The sequence below is a fragment of the Rhinolophus sinicus genome, chromosome 5, assembly GCF_057876585.1.
Source record: "Rhinolophus sinicus isolate RSI-liver-muscle chromosome 5, RSI-T2T, whole genome shotgun sequence".
Taxonomy (NCBI): Eukaryota; Metazoa; Chordata; class Mammalia; order Chiroptera; family Rhinolophidae; genus Rhinolophus; species Rhinolophus sinicus.
Window position 1 is genome coordinate 54,947,988 of NC_142505.1, and position 21,635 is coordinate 54,969,622.

The 21,635-nt window shown below is 40.3% G+C and overlaps 1 protein-coding gene across 6 annotated transcripts in view; it reads right to left on the reverse strand.

Moving 5' to 3' along the window:
• FHIT (fragile histidine triad diadenosine triphosphatase) overlaps nt 1-21,635 on the reverse strand; it is a 1,364,996-nt gene that overhangs the window by 1,312,032 nt on the left and 31,329 nt on the right. For all 6 annotated transcript variants that reach the window (XM_019728377.3, XM_074313199.2, XM_019728375.3 and 3 more), the window contains exon 2: nt 21,412-21,459. The gene's annotated coding sequence lies outside the window, so the exon portion shown is untranslated. The remainder of the gene's footprint in view (nt 1-21,411; nt 21,460-21,635) is intronic.

The window sequence follows — 21,635 nt, forward strand, 5'->3', positions numbered from 1 at the left end:
GCAGCCACAATGTGGCCTGCAGGTCATCAGTTTACAATGTGCCCTGTCATCTTTCCTCCAAGTACCATGAGAATTTCTCTTTTTGTTGTACTGTGGTTGGATTTGCTGGAAAGGAAAACAAACAAAAATATATCTTTCCAAAAAAATAATAATCAGTTATATTTTGATTTGGTTTGACAATTTATTAATCCATCTATCACTCTAAAAGGTGCTAGATGACTTATTTGCCTATAATTGTGCTTACCTAAAGACTAAAAACAACCACAGTTTGTGTATGGGTGCATGTGTGTGTGTTGTTGTTGTTGTTTCTAAAGACCTTAGATATTTATTAGTTAGATTGTCTTTAGTGGGAGGAATTGCAAGGTATTACCAATGGACATTATTTCACAGTTGAATATATGTATCCATGGCCCATTATACTGCTGTGGTTTATTTGCAAAACATAGTTCTCATTTTCCAACAAGCTTTCAGTGGAAGAAAGTTTCACAGAAAAAAAAAATTCAAAATTTCTACCACTCTAACCTGTGAGAGCCTAAAGAGACTATTAAGCTATAAAAAAAGAAATTGAAGCATAAATTTAACCCTTTTAAAAGTGACTCTTTTAGTAGGAGGTTTGGGTACCCATCCACGTAAAGGAGAAGTAACCGATACACACATCTTAACAGCAGCCTAATCTTTAATTTTCACTACTCCTCACTTAAAGCCCTCCATTTACAGTGCCCACTGAGTCATCACAGCCAGTGTGTCCCTTCTAACTTGTCATCTGTTGGTTGTACCCGCTGTCCTCTGCAGTGCTTAGGATGCTAACTGTGAAAAGACTGTATTTAAACAAACAGTAATGGAAGAAGAACCCTTCTGGTTCAGTCATGACCTGCACTATTTGAGAACTTATGTGAGGACCGCATGACACTCACATAAAGTTAATGGAGGGGTGTGGGGGGGAGGGGTGGTGTGTGACTGGATGCAGATAAAGGAAAATGCAGTTGCTAGAAAAGGTACCAATGTACATCTCCCCAATGATACATAGACTCAGTTTTTACATCTATTTATGCTTTCTACTCTGCTTTAAATCACATAAAAACAGATTAGGAAACTCAAGATCTTGCGGTGCATACAAAATACACTTACATTGACTATGGTTTAAGTCTACAGTAAATACAACAATTGACAACCCTTATAGAATCTCAAAACCAAGAAACACCATGATAAAACACACTGCAATTCAGAGGAAGGAGACATTTCATTACACATACAATTTATGTAAGTAACTATAATCATTTTAAATTTCTAAATATATAAGTAAGCATGCCATTAAATATAAAGTATCAGGAAAGGGTTTCAAAACCTATATGATCCATCTACATTGTCAAATGTGATCTATACAGAGAGACTGCTCTAGGGATTAAAAAAATCAGGATTCCACCTTTAGAACCCAACTTTGGTTAACTTTCAAATGAAATGACTTTATTTAGCAAGTATTTTCTGTAGAAAGTGCATTTGTCACATGCTATAGGCATGCCAAACTCTGTTTTCAGTTATTAAGACACTGGTACATCATTATGTCTTTCCCACTCATTAATTGCAGATTATTTGTACATATTTCTCAGGGTATTCTGATATTTTAAATACCTTACAATGTTGTAGCTATATAAATTAAATGGGCAATTAAGATGTCACCATGCAATTCTATATACCTATTTGCAATGGGATGCTTGAGAGGGCACCATTCTCCAAATTAGCCCCTTTATCAGTCTTTCTAGAGCATTCGAGGGAGGACTCAGACAGCTGGGTTCCAGTCCTAGTGGAAAGCACTGTATGATCTTGCCAAAACCACAAAAGTACGTCCTCCTATACTTACTTGGTCTTCGTCATCTGTAAAATGAAAGAGAGGAAACCTGGATCTTAATGGGGCTGCTGTGCAACCCATAAGACGGAATGAGAAAATGACAAAGAACATGACAAGGGTCAGGAGACCTACTGTTCTTGGGAGAGGAAGACGAAGGAGAAACAAAGCAGTAATGCATTTTAAAACTTTATAGTCTCTCACACAAAGCACATATTGTTTTTAAAAAGCAAACAAAAATAATTAAAAGTACTTCCAGCAATTTAAATGTATGTTCTCTCTTGAAGAAATGTCAGATGGGAAAAATACATTCCTAAACCACCAAAACCTCTCCTAACACCTCTCTCTGCCCATCTCTGCCACTCTCACCATCCTCCACCCAGAGAGCAGCGTGACCCCCTCCATAAAGGCATCAGGCATCAAACAGCTCCAGGAAATCTGTAGCTCAATTATGAGCACGTAACAGTACTACAGACTCCACGTGAGCTTCAACATGCACAATCTAGGTTCCCAAACTAGTGGACTTTTGACATCCCCTGGCGCTACACAGCTAAAGCAGTAGCCCAGGTCTCTTCATCTCTGTTTAAGCCAATTACAGATGACAAATACCAGTATCTCAGAGCGTTCAACAAAGTAGCTGGTGGGCACTAAACGTTGAGATAAGTGATGGAGGCACAGAGTGGAAAGGCTGACCTGAGTTTCAGCTTTCCTTGGGCCTCAGGGCATCCACGGGCATGGACCAAACTCCTACCTGAGCAGTTCTGTCCAGAGTTTGAGCCGCTGAGGCCCATGGTGACAAAGACAAGAAGGATGTTTGGGCCCATCAAATAACAGAGCAGCAACTCATGCCCCCTGATGTACGTCAGGGCTGCAATCATCTCATTCCAAAGACAGCATAAAGATCTACACTGACGTCAAGGCTAGATGTCACCTACTGCCACGGAACCTACCATGGGAGTCGTACAAAGAAATCAACACATCGGAAAACAGCTTTCTGGAAAACATCAACTCCTCTGCTTTTTATTAACACATTTCCTAATGGATCTTTTACTGCGATGACTTATTCTTAGAGGCTACATATCCTGTAATTATTCTCCTTTTTGGGAACTACTTTTAAAGCTTCCTACCTCATAAAACTCGTTTTTCCAGTTCCCTTAAGAATCTGTAATATCTACCTTAAGGTTGACTTGATTTCACAGTTTATTCCAACTATCTGTCTTCTTCGACTTTCTGGTTAGATATTATCTAACCAGTTCTATTCTCACTGACTCAGCGGCATGTTCAAATACGCAGAGAAGCGCTGATGTGATGCTGATGGCGCTTAATCTTCAGGGCTCCTGCTGTTCGGGCCCCAGGAATGCAGGAAGCAGGTAGGAGTTCGGTGGTCTAGGGGGAGACACCAAGAAGCATTTCTATGGAAGCATTTCTGATAAAGAGATCGTGGAAGAAAGGGAACTAAATCATTTAACTGAATCATTGAAATATTTACCTTTGTATCTAATTTTATATTCATAATTTTTATTCTCTTTCTTGAAAGACGACCCCCCCCCCCAATGGTATAAGCTTCCAACAAAACCTGAATCTGTCCTGATACAGGCAAAGATGTACAAAAGTACTTCTCTAGTTTATACTCTCCATTGCTCAAGTGTTCAATCTATAGGGAAATTCCTGCTTTTTAAAAATAAAGATTAAAGGCAGGGTGGATATTGAAAAGTGATTTTAAGTGTACATCTTTAAGATCGTTGATTTCATTATGTATTCTCCAATAGTAAAATATTAACTGAAATAAAACCTGCAGAACTTTTGGATCTTTGACATGTCTTTCTAACAATCTAAAACTTTCAGATAACTGGGACACCTGGTTTCTGAGAAGAAGGGCTATGTACTATTACTGTTCCCCATAATGTAAGGCCTAAGTGGAATTTTTATGTTTGGAGTAGTGAACATAAAAAGCAAACATTTTTCACATGACTGATAAGTTTGCCTTTAAGAAAACAACCCTGGTCAAAAATTATTAGGAAACCGATCAGCAGCCCCACTGGACTCTGAAGCAATGTAATTAGGTAGTCCAACACTACATTTTGTCAAAAAACTCTGACAACCTAATAACCAGATTGTCATCAGACAGACATTGAAAAATGATATTGTGTTTATTCCAGCATTAAAATACCACCACTTCCTGTGGTTTTTCATTTTTGTAAAAAAAAAAAATTTACCAGAGATGCATCCCATTGGTCTGGATGGTGTTGAAATGGGTGTGTTCCACTTGAGGAATGGAATAGGGAGTTTTGTTTTTATTAAAGCTTAAGAACGAATTCTTCTATGGATCACCTGCTTGATTTGACTCATTAAAACCTTATGTGTTAAAAGGAAAAATATAAAAGAGAATGTATCTAACAACACTAAATGGAGTTTATGGAGCATTGAGGTTACGCCATGTACTGTGTTCCATTCTCTGTGTTACTGGACTCCACCCGACAACTATAGGTGAGAGGTGCTATTCTTATTGTTATTCTAATTTTCAAAGGGTAAAAGAAGGCTTATGGGAGCTAAGGAACCCACTTGAAAATCCAAAATACACCAACCCCATGTTCTTAGCCACTGCAATATGTTGCTGAGAAGAGGGGATTTAATTTGGTTTTGAAGGCGGTGGGGAGGAGATGTTGGGCTGAAAAGATATTTTTTTCAAGAAAATCATTCCACATTCAACCTTCCAGAAGAGGGTAATCCAGTGTGCGGTCTGACCTGTAAGCCAAATCCTATGTATAGTATATTAGAAGAGAAAATGTTATAGATTCCTCACACATATATGCAATTAAATGCAAAAAGATAGAAATATTAAGATATAGCCTTAGGTTTAAAAATACTTTAGCTTCCATTTAATTAGTCAATTATAAGAAGTTATCCACTAACCTGTACAAGAAAAAACCTCAGGGAGTACATTTCTAAGATGACCTTTGAAACCCTAATATCCAAAAATCTTACAGTTTTATCTATTAGGATATAAATGAGTTATCCCATGTAAATCACTGTCAAATTTGCAAATGTAAATTGTGTGGCTGATCTGGTCAGTAATAATTTAATGTCACCAATTTTTTGTCCAAAACATAAAAATACTCCAGACTACTTAAGTGCCCAGGCAACCAACTCAGCATTACAGGCGCAAGGTACTTCAAAGTCTTCAAAGTATTTTCTCATCCAATGATTTCATTTGACAGCCATGAGAATACATTATTTATTCAAATAACATACACACTCACACACACACACAAATCATTGCAAATTTACAAACATAATGTTGAACAAAAAAATGCCACACAAAAAGGAGGTCCTACTGTATGATTCTATTTATGTAAATTTCAAAAACATGGCAAAACCAATTTGTGACATTAGAGTCAGGCAGTGGTGGCCTGGACTGGGCACACAGTGGCTGGAAGATGGCACGAAAGGGTCATGTTGTACATTGCATTCTGGATGCTGGCTCTTTGGGTGTGATCACCTTGTGAAAATTCATCAAGATGGACACTTTGGATTTGCAAGTGTACACATCCTGTGAATATGTTATACTTCTATAAAAGGTTGACATAAAACAATAATTCTCTTCCTTAAGCAGTTTGCCAGCTAGACCAAGAAGAGAATATACACTGAGCAAGAGGGTGGGCAATCTGAAAACAAATAGAAGTTTGACTTTGCAAACTACTGAGCTGCTGACAGTCTTCTGAGAACCTCTTAGCATTCCCTTCCCTCACAGCATCAAACAATCCATATAACGATTTACTGTATTAATTCCTGTAATGAAAGTTTGAGGAGGTTTGTAGTAAACCATAATTGTGCCCTACGAATTGCAGAAAATGTTTGCCGGGATTTAGGCTTCTGATGGCATAGTGAGCAATTTAGAGAAATGTAGTGAACTTTCCCAGTAACAGCTCATTAACAATTGCAGTTAAGATGCAAACACTTGATAGATTTTTAGAAACACCAGTACTAATTACGTGCATTTCACTTTACCAGAAGTCAGGAGATAACATGTTCAATAGATTTTTCACTTTTCCCCTCTCAACAATCAATATATCAAACAGTAAGTTAAATCTAGTTTTGTGTTCTATCTCCATAAATACGAAAGGTGAAGACAATGGTAATCCTACTTCAGCCTCTCTGCTCCCATCGGTTTCCACTGTTTTAGGGAGCACTGTTTGGAACTGTGTTTTGCATGTCTTCCAAGACGAAATATCAAGGATATGTTTGTACAGCTGCCTGGATAAAACTGACACTATTTCAAGAAATAACAGTTGATTTGGTCACAAAAAGTACCAAGCAACATGTTAATTGATTCAATTGCCCTACTTTTCCTTAAAGCTAGACCACAGACCTACAGGGCAGGGCTGATCAATGTTAACAGCCGTGTACCCAGCCCCGAGCAGAGCTTAGAAAGAACAGTGGAACTGGTTACTGAATGATTCATTCAACCAACCTTGATGCCAAGTGGGGGATAGTTAATGATACCATTTTAGGCCTGAGTTTCTTTAAGATATTAATGTCATATTTTTACAAGATACATGAATGTTAAGCAAGTTTACTCAGTTTTTCCAAAAGTTTGGATTATTTTCCCTTGTTCATGCCAAATATAAGAAAAGTGAACATTATTAAGTCAAAGTGATATTCTTAGCTTTACAAAATACCAATTGGTGACACAGCAGCCTAAATTATCTGAAAATAATTATTATTTATCAACAGAAGGAAGAATTTGGCCCCCACAAATTAGATAAATCCCCAACCAAATAATGACCAAGAATAGCAATAATAACACTATTTACTTGTTTTTCTGCCTCTTCTTCAACTATTAGGAGGCTATAACAAATAAATAAACACATACAATGGAAACATCAATGTTTATCTCTACAAAAAAGGATTAAAAAATTACTTTGTATGATATTAACCTCTCCAAAGCATTTAGGAAACGATGTTAAAAACAGACCATTAGGAATAGGCATTCCTTCCAGTACTTCCAGGAAGCACCCAGACAAATATACTGTGGGACTAAAAACAAAATTATCTGAATCACAGGGCAGAAAGAAGTCCAAGATGTCACCTGGCCTGTCACTTGCATATTACCAGCAAGTTTCATTTAATTCCACTATCCCAGACTGCTTATTCCTCTGGGTTCCCTCTCTTGGCTGTGCCTGACAACAGACGCATTCAAAGACCAAAAAACCCTACCAGGTGGTCTAATGCTAGCAAACACCTGAAACCTGCCACATCAGGCCCACTGAAAAATTGCAGTAATTCTTTCTCTGTCCAAGCCTAATTGCTATTTCGGAGAAAAATCTCTGTTTTGACCATTTTTCCTGTCCCTTAGAAAAATGGTTCGGGAGTAGATTCAGGTGCTATTTTTGGTACATAAAATAAATATTTATTCTATTACATATATGTAAATGCACGGTGGAAATTTCACAAACTTAATTGTTTGACCTCGTATGTATTCTATAACTGTATGGTTAGATGGTTGCTACTACTCATTCTAGCTGCTTTAGATACCAAGTCAGCTTTACATACTCTAAAAAGTAGTCCATGGTCTCATAGATATTTAGTGACAAAGAAGCCTGTGGTTACACACTGCAGAGTTGCACCAAATTTGATACTAAAAAGGAGGAATCACTTGCTCTCAAGTGTAACCATTACTGAAAGAGAAAAGCCTGGTGTAACAAGAGTCATCTGTATAACACACGTGAATCACAGTAGGGTAAAATCTTACCTATGAAGTAAGATTTCAGGGGTGCTCTCTCCAGTCTGATTGATTAAATTACGATTAATTAAAAAATACAACAAAACTTAGTATTCCACAGTTAAAGTCTAAAATGCAAATACACCCAGGTAAATTGTTCTAAAACTTCATGAAAGGAGTCATTCAGATACTCCTTTCATGATTCTTGTAATATCTGTGAACAAATATTCTATCATTAATACAATAGTTTTCTTTTAATCAGCTCAACTTTGCCAACCTAAATTCATTTTTAGAATTGTCTTTGGAATTTTCTATCACCTCTGTGAATATCCAATATGACTTCTATTTAGCCAATGTCGCTTGCCATAAATAGAAGGAAACTTAAAGAAATTAATGCGACTAACCAAAAAATTGTTCTCTCACATACTCTGTAAATTATCTCATGTGTCACATGAAATACTGTAAGAAATCGTAGGTTTAAATTCACACTAAAGAGTAAATGAGTGATAGAATTCTCAACAGCCTCCTGTCCTGTCCTTTGATTAAAGGAAGAGGAGCCACTAAAAAGAGGAAAGAAGGGCACTGAGATCCTGAAAGAGCACGTGTGACCGCTCGGTCCTTGGGATGGGGTGGGATGGATGTCACAGCTATGCCAAGTGAGGCTACGAAAGAGCAGGCAGCAGCCCACCTCCCAGCTATTTCTATCTGGAGCTGCCCCTGCATCTGTGTCACGGAAGTCCACTGTTTGATGTGAAGGTCCTCCCCCACTTCTACGCACCATCTCTTTTAGACATACATGTCTGAGCTCCCAAATTACCTGTCACAAAGAAATCATATGCTGTTCATAGGTCTCTTCATTGTGGCTGACAGTGCAGAACAAATGCCAGTCCCTGTGCTGAGACCAAATTCTGCAATCTTAATGGGCTCCCAATGGGAGGAGACCTAGAGGTCAGCCCAATCACTCCTGCAAGCTCCTGAATTCTGCCGCTTCTTGCCACATTCACTACGAAGTGCAGGACGCCCAGCTCTCCCTACCCTCCTCTCCAATCAGATTCTCAATTCTCTGATGCTTCCCATTGCTCTTAACACCTAGATCTCAGCAAAACAGGTGCCCAATTTATAGAAAAAGCGAGTGAGTGAATCTGAATGAATCAACCATAAATGAATGAATGAAGGAAAACAGATCAGCTTTGCAGAAAGGAGCATGTGCGAGCGTAAGGCACGCCCCCAAATTATCCCAACACTATCTGAAGTTTCACCAAGGAACATAGCACAAACCCCACCAGTACCACTCTGCCTTTTCAGAGAAATGACAAGTTCTCCTTCCCTTGCCCTAGCTGCACAAATATGCTGCACTCCCTCTTTTAAAGTACCTCCTTCTTACAAACGGTGCAATCTTGGTCAAGTTACTTAACCTCTCTGAACTTTTATTCCCTCAACTGTTAAATTCTGAAGAATAATATCTGCCCCATAAAATGTGATAAAGATTGAATGAGAGAATTCAAACAAAGTGACTACCACATGACCTGGATACATCATAAGCTAAAGATGCTGGATGCCTTTTGGACCAAGTCACAATACCACAATAAATATCAACGGCATAATGGTCCCACATGCTGTCATTCCTGCTATCTTGATACGTGTCCTGATATCTTCCCTGTTTGCCAGTATCAGAGTTTTTAATGCTTGCAGAGAAAATGGAGCCGGTTAGCAGGTCCCATTGGCATGAACAGTCCCAGAATCACGTGCATTCATAGATGCATCTTAACAAATGTCTCCTGGGTTGATGATGACCACAATTCAATCCTATTTTGAAGTCCCCTGCTTTTTCACTTCTCACTTTGAATCTCCTGTCCTTGTAATACCAATAGCGATTCCCTCATTTCTAAATCAGTAGGATGAGAACCTGCAGCCACAGGAAGGAAAGGTGAGGATCTGATGCTTGTAATATTTTTCAGACAGAAAACACTCTCCCAGTGCCTCTACCCAGGAAATGGTAAACTACTCTGACATCTCAGCTGTTGCCCCTCCAAGCAGATTCACACACCTCTCGGCTAACACCCCCTCCAGGCAGGCATCTAATCATGTTTACAGTTATTCATTATGACTGGCTATTCACAGATCGTGCCTTTGGTGTCAAACCAATGGCCCCGGAGTCCCCTAATCCAAGACAGCCGGAAGAAACAGACACACATTAAACAAGACATGGGTAAGAAAATCACATTCAGTTCCGTGAGATGGAGGGAGACTGAAGTGGACCTGCTAGAGTCCTCCAGGGCTCCAGTGTGGGGAGGCCCACAGCCAGCAGAGCGGAGCAAAACCCTGAGGTGCCTCAGCGTCAGAAGCCTTGCCCGAACAGCTTCTGTGGGGGTTTGCTAGCAAAGAGGTCAGCAAGGGAAAAGATGGATGCTTTTGCAGGGGAATCATCGGGAACCAGAAAGACCGGCAGGCATTCTAAGTGTCAGGGCACCTCCCTGACTCAGCTCCTGCGCGTCCATTGTGATTCCATTCACCTCTCTGAGGAAGACTCTCCAGGAACACCAAGGGGAGAAGTGTCCAAGGCCATCTGCAGTCATATAGACAGAGACTCACACAGGGAAGGGGCGACAATAACCTGAAGAGATGGCTTCAGTCCTCAGAACGCATGATGAACACTGTTTAAACAAGGGGAACTTGCAGTTCCTCAAACAGCATTTAGACACAGTCACAGCATCGGGAGTGAATCTAAGAACTCTAGAAAGGGCGGGCACATTTTCCCACTGACACAGCTGTACTGAAAAATCAACCCGTGGCTCTAAGGGAAATGAGAAAACACACTGTGGATTTCTAGCATGGCGTCCAATCTTCATTTTTGTGATCCCTCAATTCTCAGTTCAAGTTCAAGTATAAACAGACTTTTTTTTCCCCCTGAAGTAGGAAAAAGATTAAGTAGGCAGGATGCTTTCTGAGTTCTGCGTAGCATATGTTCCTAAGCTTTGCTTTTGTAGCGCTTATGGATTCATTCTGGAGTAGGGTTAAGCCGGAGCAAAGCAATTTGGCATGCTTGCATTAGCTTTATCAGAAGAAGCAAGTGCAGTCTGCAGGGGCCACCCTGACCCGAGCTGCGAGAAAGCTTCCTGGAACCCTGAGGGGGACGCTGATTATTTTCCTTACAGGGATGCTCAAACTGAGCCATGCTCCTTGCAAAGCAGTAAATGAGCTTCATGCAAATTATCCTTAGGAAAGTAGTGGCCCAGGGGACCAGAGTGATCATTATCACACAAACTTAATTTCTGACCAGCTTCCACAGTCACCGGCAATATGGGCAGCGCTATGGGTCAGCATTCCAATCCATCCCAGCCCGAGGACCGCGGCCAGCAGATGGACTTTCCAAACCTGTACACCCACTTCTATATGCTGTACCCACATGACGGAATACAGCGCAGCCCTTAATGATGACGTGGTAGAAGCATTTTTATGTTAAATGGAAAAGCAGTATGTACCAATTTTTTTAAAAACAAATGTATCTACATAGAGAACTGACTGGAAAAAAATACCCTGAAATGCCATAGGAGGTCATCTCCAGGCAGTAGGATTATGAGCAACTTCTGTTTTCTTCTCTTTTGTGGATTCATTTCCCAAATATCCTAAAATGCAAATGCTTACTTTTGTAATCCAAGTAATTATAAAGTGATTTAAAGAGACAGGCTGGTATTTATGGAAAGGTTTTTCATGTGCTAAACAAGGAAGGATTGCCATTAAAATAGTATAATTGACCCGCACCTTTGAGGAAGCACTACCACATATCTCACATTCAACTTATCAGTACCGTCACTAACTACTTCAGTGCCTGCTGTATGCAGTGCCCTACAGTACTCAGCTAAATAACTAAGGTAGTGACTAAGTTATTTACATCATTGGGACCCTACCAGTGTTACTAAACTTGGAGACCCTGAGAAAGCATTTAACAAGGGTGTTAATCCATCCACCTGCCCTATTGCCCACCTTCTCAGAGAAGCTCTCCCAATCCTGCCGGGCAGGATTAAGTAGAATTTAGAAGGCAACAGCCAGGTGGACCCTGTGCCCAGGCCACAGCTCATTCCAGCAGGAGTGGGGACCAGCCCTACATCAAGCAATCCAGAGACTTTCCCTCAGGGAAGAGGACTCGGAGTGTGGTAACTCTTGTGAGTCTCCACGGACCCCTTGCAGGGGCAGCTGAGGCGGACGCGGCTGTGCAGGGCAGAGCAGAAAGCAGGGAGAAGCGTGGTGAGAGGTTGTGCCGCTCCCGAGACAGTTGCTGCGCTTTAGGATGGAGACACAGACAGACACTGCGGAGTGGACATGTTTATCCATTTATGGGCCCTGCTCCTGTTAGCTCTTGAGGGCCAACCACTTCCCGGTCCAATGCCTCAGGACTTTCTGGGTCCAACCTGCCTTCATATCAGTACAGGCACACCTCATTTTATTATGCTTCATAGATGCTGCATTATTTTTTTTTTTTCCACAAAGGGGAGGCAATACCCTCCACCAGCAAAAAGATTACAACTGGCTTTATTGTGATACTTTATTGCTGTGGTCTGGAATCAAACCCACAGTATCTCAGAGGTGTATGCCTGTAAGCTGCCCTGTGGCCTTACAGTAAGTGCCCCATCTGTTGTTGATGTTTGTTTCTTAAAAGCAAATGATTCCTAAGATATAGTTACAAGGGTCACAATGACGAACCCTCCTTCCCCACTCCACATGGCTATGGCTGATTCCCCATGCCCCTTGTCCTTCCTTCTGATCTCAGCTAAAATATCATTAACTCAAAGAAGCCCTCCTGTTGTGTGGACCGTGAGGAGGTTTGCTCTGTTTTGCCTCCTATTGTTTCCTGAATAGGACTTAACATAACTTTTACTTACATATGTATTTATTGCCTGTTTAATAGTTTTGATCTGGCTCCCTCCTTCGAGTGTAAAACCATCAGCAGGGCCCACGTTTCCTGCACTTCGCACAGCAAGTCCCTAGCGTATTACAGGTGGTCAATGGTGTTGAATGTATCAGTTAGTCAAGTACGTGAATACATACCCATTTATTCGATACACAAATAATCACTGAGCACTTAAAATTTGCAAGAACTGGTCCTTCTTCCATAAGGAATTAATGATTCAAAGAAGGACATTAGGTATATACGCAAAGACAAGAAACATCCACCCCGCAGGCATGGCTGACGGCCCATCCAACAGCCATCCCCTCTTCTGCCTTGCTGGGAAAACCCCAGTTTTACTGTGATGTCCTCCCTCCACAAAACCGTGTGTCCAGGGATGTGAGATTATTGCAGCTCAGGGATAAACTCTGATTAGTTCAAACCAGTGAGTGGGTTATAGCCGCTCAGATATCCATCCCATTAGCCCCTAAGGCAGCCAGGCAGGGACAAGCCCAAGGCAGACAAGGCCCCCCGCCAACCCCCCCATTACACACACATACACACACACACACACACACACACACACACACACACACACACACCAGCCACCTCTAGCTGTGAGCAGCCTCTTCTGTTTACTTAATGTGCTGATGAAATGTTACCATTTTCTATGTGTACCATGACAAGAACAAACTTAGACTGAAGAGCACCAATCTAAGCCAATTAAATTAATCTCACCCCGTGTGCCATTGTCTGATATAGGAAAGAGAGTGTGGTTGCAATCAGCCAAAGGGAACCTGCGGAGAAGCCTGCTAGAAGCATTACAGGAAAGGTCCCTTGCTTATAAAAAGGGACACACGAGAACAGACATCCTCTCATGCCAAAGAAGGTTACCATATGTGCAGATGGATCCCCAAAATGAAGCAGCCACCTTAGAACCATGAAGGCAGCCAGTCTGCGGACCATGTCAACACACTGAAGATGACAGAGGAAAAGAGCAAGAATTGGAAACTTTAATGGCATTGTTGAGCCACTATACTAACAAAACCTATAGCTGCCCCCCTCAGGATGTCTCATTCTTTAACATAATTCATTTTCCTTATTCTGACGGGTTTCATTTTGTGTCCAAATGTAAGGTGGTAAAGAAATTCACAAAATAATTGACAATGCTTAGCAATCTGTCAACAGCATAGAGTTCAAAATCCTCTCCCTGCTGCACAGTGACAACCATCAAAGGCACCCTGGTAAGTCACCAGTTGCTTGGCACCCGGGAAAAGTGGATTGAGGTTTGATTCCAGACATTCAGAGCCAGGGTTCTGTAATGCCTTCCCATCAATCATGACATCCATGGGACTCAGCACATAGACACAGCAAGGGTGGGAAGCTTTTTGTTTTTAATTCCCTTATTGTTTAAACCATTTTGAATTGACATTTTGATTATTTGCAGCCAAAACCATCTTCACCGATAAATCTATCTTCACATAATTAGCAGCAAATTTATGTGACTGCCTTTGAGCAATAGACTCAGGAGAAAACGGTGCAGAGATTCATAATTCTGTCCACATTCCTCCAAATCTTCAGATGCTGGGTCTTACGTGAATTTTTCTCGAAAAGTTAGACAACTGAGATGCCAGGAAAAGAATTAACCAAGTGACCATCTGACACTCTCTCCATCATGAAAGTCACATCGCACCCTAAGAATGCTGATGCAAAACCTTGTCGCTGGAGAGTTGGGGGCGGCATAATTTAAAAATACCGATTTTTCCTTTTGTTATCCCTTCTGTGTCTATTTTTCAATTTCTTATCTCAAGAACGTCCACAGAGTTCTCATTCTCTGTGTTTCAGGGGCATGCCCAGAAGCAGAAAATACTAGAAGGCAATCTCTAACTCCACCAAATCTGGCCTTCACTAAGGGTTTTTCTTTCAAAAGCCTAAATTCATGGAAGGGCATGTGCTAGATACCAGCAGAAAGGAGAGAGAGAGAGAGAAGACAAGTTTGGGTTGCTTTGTCTTTTTTTAAACTGTTTTATTTCCTTTGATCTTGTTTAGGTGGAACTGGGCTTTCCTGATATCGGGGAGAAGCTGGAGGTTTTCCAGTTCCTTAAGCTAGTGTAGGCTGGTACCCTGCTCCCTGGCAGACCTCTAGAGAGGTGACAGGACTTTTGATGGGGATGGTGAGGGGATGCTGGGAAAATGAATATTGGGGTCTTAAAGGCACAAAAGAAGATCTCATCTTCCTTTGCAGACACAGCAGGGCTATCTAATACTGCAAGGGCAAGGAGCCTCTCAGGATGTCCAGCATGGACTAAGGCTCACAGCGCCTTTTCCTGAATGTTCTGTGCTATGGCAGACCTGCAGCACTTCTGACCAATGACACTAAGTGAGCAGAAAGCTCAAATGCCACTAACATAGGACTTCCCAATATTTAGGGGGGAAAAAAATGTATATATTTATATTCACGTAATAAATGTATATATTTATATTCATGTATAATATATAATATACAAAATCATGTATGCATGCATAATTAAAATTCATTCATGCAACATTCAAAACAATTTTTGAAAAGTAAACCTTTAAATCTGAATTTAAACTCAGTTTATATTTTTAACTGGCTTGACATGACATGAGTTCCCAAAGATACCACACTTACTGGGCCAAGTTCCCGCTAATTATTCAATATATTCTTGCAAGTCCTGCTACCTTAGAAAAGGAAAATTAACTGTTACAGAGACAGTGCCATAGCTGGGAACATTACTGAATATTTTCAAAACATTCAAATAAAAGGCAATAACAGAATGCTTTTATTTTAATTCTCTCTAAATAATGTCACACCCATTCATGAGAAGTGATAGTATTTCGCTCAATGTGCTGGGAATTAATGAAGACTGAATACAAAGAAGTGCCCCATATGCATGGCACTTTACCTAACTAAGATTCCCAAATAATACAAAAGCATTTCCAACTCACAAATGGGATATGACGTGAAAATGTTCTTGGAGGAAATCTCTAATAATCCTTACCGACTTCAGAGGGTGCTGGGAAGCTGTATTAACACCAAAGGAACACTTTTAGATCTTCAAGTAAATGGACTAGAGAAATGCAAAGTATTATTATTACAGTTCTGAAATAATATCACACCTAGGGATGAGAAAAGCCCAGGCCAAATTTTACTGCATCTCTCCTGCCAGACAAACAAGAAATGCCAGTCACAAGCCTTGTGGGAGAGGGGAGGATGGAAACCAAATAGAACAAAGACATCAAAGTTTCTCTTTTACTTGTATTCCCCCTAGATGTCATTTTAGAGGACTTTCAGGAAAAAAATGAGTCCCTTTAAGGTCAGGGTTAAGTACAGGGACAATGTTCTCGTTTCTTATTTATTTATTTTTTGAAGAGCATTCAGGACACGTAAGATAGAAAATAACCACAACATATACAGACACTTGCGGTAAGAGGACGTCTGAGGTTTGCACCCACTGCCAGGGCTACCCATGTGCCGTCACGTTTTTCCTGGTTAGAACACATGTAAGACGGGAGAACAATGGACCTTCAGGGCCGCACTTTCAGAGAAAGCAGCTCATGGCCCAGGGTCTCAGTGCTTTTATACCAGATCAAGTGACGACCAGCTGAGCTGGGGAAAAATAAAGAAATAACTTTGTCCACTTCTATGGGACACAGGTCCTCCCAAAGCACTTGCCAAACTTAAAAATGGCCAGATAAATCATTACCTGCGTCACCCACCAGGGCAAGCTCACCCAGAACACCAAAAAGCCGCTGCTCTAAAGGATACCACGATTTCTACTCGGCTACTGAGAGCTGCTGATGGAGGCGGTGGGGAGGATGATGGTAACCATGACAATTATGGTAATGGTAGGATACAGAATATAAGTTTTCAAACCCTGCTGATCAACGGTATCTCCTGTAGAGCTTTTGAAAATACAGATTCTTGGTCCCCACCTCATATCTACTGATTTTGAAAGTCTGAAGCTAGCACTCAAGTTCTGTTTTGGTTTGGTTTTTCCCTTTTCTTTTTTTTTTTTTTTAATGTAGCCGTGAAGATAACAACTGAAGTGACAGTGTTTGTAAATGTCATGACTAGGAATGCAGGCTTTGTAGACAGATTGGCTGGAGTCTAACCCCAATTCTAACACTTATTAGCTGTATGGCTGGACAAACTATTTAGCCTTAAGCCTCAATTTCCACATCTACAAAATGGAAATGCTATTACTATCTACCTCTAAAGGTAGATGCTTAGGAAAGTAAGTGAACTTATAAAAGCATATTAGTTAATTCCAAGGAAGACAAAAAGTCATATGCTAAAAAAAAAAAGAAAAAAAAATTACCAACCAGGTGTAAATATTACATATTGATTTAAACAAAAATTGTGAAATGATTATGTTAGACTCTGAGGACCAAAAGTGGTAGGAGTGAGGAGTTTCAAAGAGCTATTGCTAAAATTGATATATCAGGGAAAAAACAGTATAAGCACATTATTTAGAAATAAACACAAGAGTTGAAAGATGCCAATTCTGGGGGACGGCTCAGAAGAGAGCGAGAAAGGCAGAAGGAGGGGGAAGGTATCAGGTTTTTCATTTTTTGCTTTTTAGTGCTGATTTATTCAAATAACATAGATACATTGCTTTGATAAAAATAAAAATGAATTTTTAAAAACAATTCATAACGTGTATAATATTAGATGTTTTATATACTAGGATTAATGTAAAGCTTTTCCACTTATCAAAACTTGCTTTTTAAAGAACTGATTGACTTAATCCCCCCAACTGTACCACCAAAATGTCCAGTTCTTGAAAGTGTACAATAAACACTATGTCCCTGGCACGCTGTAAATCCTAAAAAGATATTTGTTGAATTGAACTGAATTGCATTGAATTGAATTGAATTGAGGATGGCAGAAAGAAATACAAAGAAAGAAGTTCCTTTGTGTAATTAAGGTCACAGCAGGAAAGAGACAGAACTTTCACCTGGGGTAATTGAGGTGGATTTCATGAAGGATGTGGGCAAGATTAAGGGAAACCAAGAAGGGACAGTCCAGTACCCTGAACTTAGCAAAAATAAAACCATTGCCACCTCAGACTTAAAGGAGAAAGGGAAGTAACAATTACCAGATGGTGGAAAGAGCTGGAGCTGCAGAAGAGAAGCTCCCAACAGGAACTGTGGGCTCCCTTCGAGGAATACAGCCAGACAACTACTAGTGCTGCAAGAAAGGGAGGGAATAACATTCTAACCTCGAATTCTCCGATTTTCGCCCAGTGCCTTGCATTGGCTAATCCAATGGAAAGCTGGAGAGCAAGGGGTTGCAGGAAATGACGACCACAAAGTTAGCCCTGGAGCACAGGGCCTTTCAGAGAGAGGGGCAGGAGGCACCAATAAAAAACATGCAGCAGTAGCACAATATGAAGAGTTTTGTTTCTATTTTTGTTTTGTGATTTACCTCCTTTTCCTACTCAGCCTCATAAAACAAGCCCTTGGTTTTTCAATCGGTTTAATAAATATATGTGGCATAATGACAGTAACAATTAATAATAATACATTGATGTGATGCAGCACTTTACAACTTGCTAAGCACTTTTAGGTACATTATCTTTACGCCATCCTCAGAACAGCCCTATGCAGGAGACAGGGCAAGCGTTGTCCTGATGTCACAGGTGAGGAACCCAAAGCCTTAAGAAAAGTTAGATATGTCACTCAGAGTCATAAAGTTGACAAGCAGTGGAGCCCAAAGTGGAAGGGCTGTTTCCAAACACTTCAGCTAAGGTTCTTCCCATCATAGAGTGGGGCTGTGCTATTTATTCACAACAATAGTACAAAATTGATGTCCCTGAGAAACAAAGCATTAACCAGCTTTGTTCTAGCCACTGCACAGAACACAGGAGTAGTCAGCAGACAAGACACAAGGGGAAATAGAGCAAACTTGCCCATTCCATTCTCAGAAAACCACAAGCAATACCAGAGACTGAAGTCATTGAGTTTTCAATCACATTTGACACACCATTGAAAAGAAAGTGTTCAGTAGGACGAGAAAAGTGTTCAAAAGGAGAATAAAAATTCAGAGAAAAGTAGAAAAATATTTGAAGAGTTAAGTTTTGAGATGCTGGGGTAAGAAGAAGGAAACCACAGTCCCTTCACAATCCCGATGCCACAAAGAGACCAGAGCCCCAGAAATTGGAAGGAGTGACCTCTCTGCTTCTCTTCTCATTCCCAACGCTACCCCCACATACACATACATCTTTTGAGACACTGGAGAACCAGCCGAAAGCGACTTCTTTTTACCAAACACAGGAGTAGTGTAGAGTCCAGCAAAATAGTCCATTTTTGAAATACTAATTGAGAACTCCGTACCTTTTGTAATCTGCTGCAAAACGTTCGGCTACTTACACATGATGGAAGAAAGTGGTGAATGGTGTTTTAATAGTAAACCTCCAAACACATCCCATTTATTCCAAATCCAGCTCTATAATGTTTAAACTACTCCACCAGTTAAGGTTCTATGGATGCAAACAGAAACCAAGTGGCTAACTTAAGGATTACTGGAAAGAAATTGGAGGCTCAGTGAGTTCGTGGCAGAAAGGCAAATAAGGCTTGGAGACCATCAATGGCCGAGACAGACATGAAGGCTGGAAAATGGAAACTGCTACAGAGGTCTCACTGCAGGTACGTCAGGCAGAACGCCCACTGCAAGAAAAGAGAATCCCTTAGCTCAAGATTCCAATGCCAAAGAAGGAGCAGCCACTTCACCAAGCTTGTGGGTCATACACCCATCCCTAGGCTGAATGTAGGCCCCTGAATAGGCCCCCTGTTACAGCTCCACCAGTCTAATAACCTCGAAAGGAAATAAAGGTGCTATTAGGAAAGGAAAACAGACACAAGACAGGAAAAAAAGGGGGGGGGGCTTTCTTCAATAATTCCTTAAGAATCTAATTAGCTAGCAGATCACTACTTTCTTAAGATGATGTATATTAATTAGTAATGGCCCACACACAGCCAAAAAAAAGTGTTTGCCCCAATGCCTACAAAACTTCAACCTGACAACTTTTTACTTCCAGAGACCTCACTTCTCATATTACCTGAAAGTTATCTTTCCATTTGATTCCTAAAGACAAAGCAGAATTGGCGCTTCTTTAGTAACAACATGCTTATTTCAGAAATATTATCCTGAACCTTCCAAAAAGAATAGACTTCTCAGAATACGTAATGAATACCTTCACAAGGATGCTAAAGCTGCTGCTGCTGAGGGTGAAGTAATAATACCAACAGGTGCAGCAGCAGCAGCTAACATCTACTGAGTACTTACTGTGGTCCAGACCTGTTCTAAACCCTTGACACATAATACCATTTAATCTCCACAACCACCTTATTAAGAAAACAATATTATTATCCCCATTTCACAAATGAAGAAACTGAGACATAGAGGGGTTAAATAAGGTGTCCATGGTCCAATCGCTAATAAAAGCCAAACCAGGGCTAACTCCATGTCTAGCAGCAGAATACCAATATAACAAAGGATTTTCATTGAGAATAGAGGAAATGGACTGTACCGGTGTGAAAACATCCCCAAGAGGAATGAGAGGACCATAATTACATGTAAAGATTGCAAGGTTCTGAAGATTGCTACATCACCACTAATACCAATAATTTATGAGAATTTCTTTCTAAAGCTTGCAAGTACTGCTTTATTTCAAGATGTGGCTCGATGGTCCAGAGACATGTAAGTTATATGGCTGAAAATAAGAATTATCGACTTCTTAAGATAGTTTTTTTCTCCACTAGTGGTCAACCATTACAGAAAAATCCTAAGCAAACCAGCTTTCATGCACAGAGCTTAGCCAGCCCAAAGCAAATTCTCAAAACAGTGTTTTCACAACTCATGTTTTGATTATTCAAAAGGGGTTTTCTCCAATTTCCCTGTAAACTTCTTTTTCACCCTCAAAATAAACATTAAAAATTCAGCCCCAGAAGTAGATTTGTCATAAAGTTAGGAATAACTTAAAATATAAGGCAAATCAAAATGGCTTTTCAACTTTACCTAAAGTGGTCACAGTCATGATTGCTATAATAAAAATGACAGAAAAGAACCTAAAATTGTCAAAAACATAATTGATGATGAAAACAAAGGTATAATTATGGCATATTTCACCCTGACCACCGAAGACTCTTGATGAAACCGCAGCCTTATAATTCCCCAGAATGAATTCTTTAAATTAAAATACTTCATGCAGAACAGAAATTAAACAATGAATCAAAGAACAATGCTGTACAGCGTTAGAGCCGTACAGCGGTACGCGTATAAATATACCTAGCAAAAAGGAAACAATTACATTTTTCCATGTAAAAACCAACTCCATTGTAATGTTTCACACGAGGCCGAGTAGGTACTTTCCCCATTGCTTTGAACTTGGAAGTTCATTTCCTGTAACTCACTTATGGTCCACAGTGACTGGGGTGGAATGAAATTAGCTACACCAAACAGGCTGGCTTTCTTCTTTCCACAAAACAAGCTCCTCCATGGGACTGCCCAACTGACTTTCATGATAAATTTCATCCAACACAATTGAAATGCCACTCTGCATTTTATCTTAAATGCTTTATCTGGCCAGCTGGTTTTATTTAACTATTGACCAGAAGAGGTACAACAGCATTCTTTTTCCATCTAGCATTAATCTTAGTAAACTTAGCCCATCGGAACATCTTAACTGCTGAGAAGAAAGCAAAAGTCAGCAGGCATACAATTGAATTTGGGTACCCTCAGCACATCATTTTCTTTCCTCCTGCTCTCTGCTAACTATTGCTTAGCGCTTTTGCCTATGAGAGAGGGCAAGCAGATGGTTAAGGAAGTTGTCCTGTCAGCTATATCTTTAATCCTAGTCTTTAAATCTCCGAATAGAAGAAAAATCAATGTTGTAAAGGCAATGTTTGTCAAGGCCATGTAATAAATACACTTACCTTTACACACTATTCTCAATGGATTCCCTTCTTTGCTGAGCTTCAAAGCTACAAAGAGATAAAAATGAAAGCACTGAGTTATCTGCGAATAAAACACCAAATGTTTTCTCTCCATGTCTCTAAGTGGAATTTCCATATGCCGTGGTATGTGGTGCTAGCCAAATCAACCATTGATAAAACTTGTGCCTCATGCCTCTCACACAAGAGGACAGTAAAAAATACAG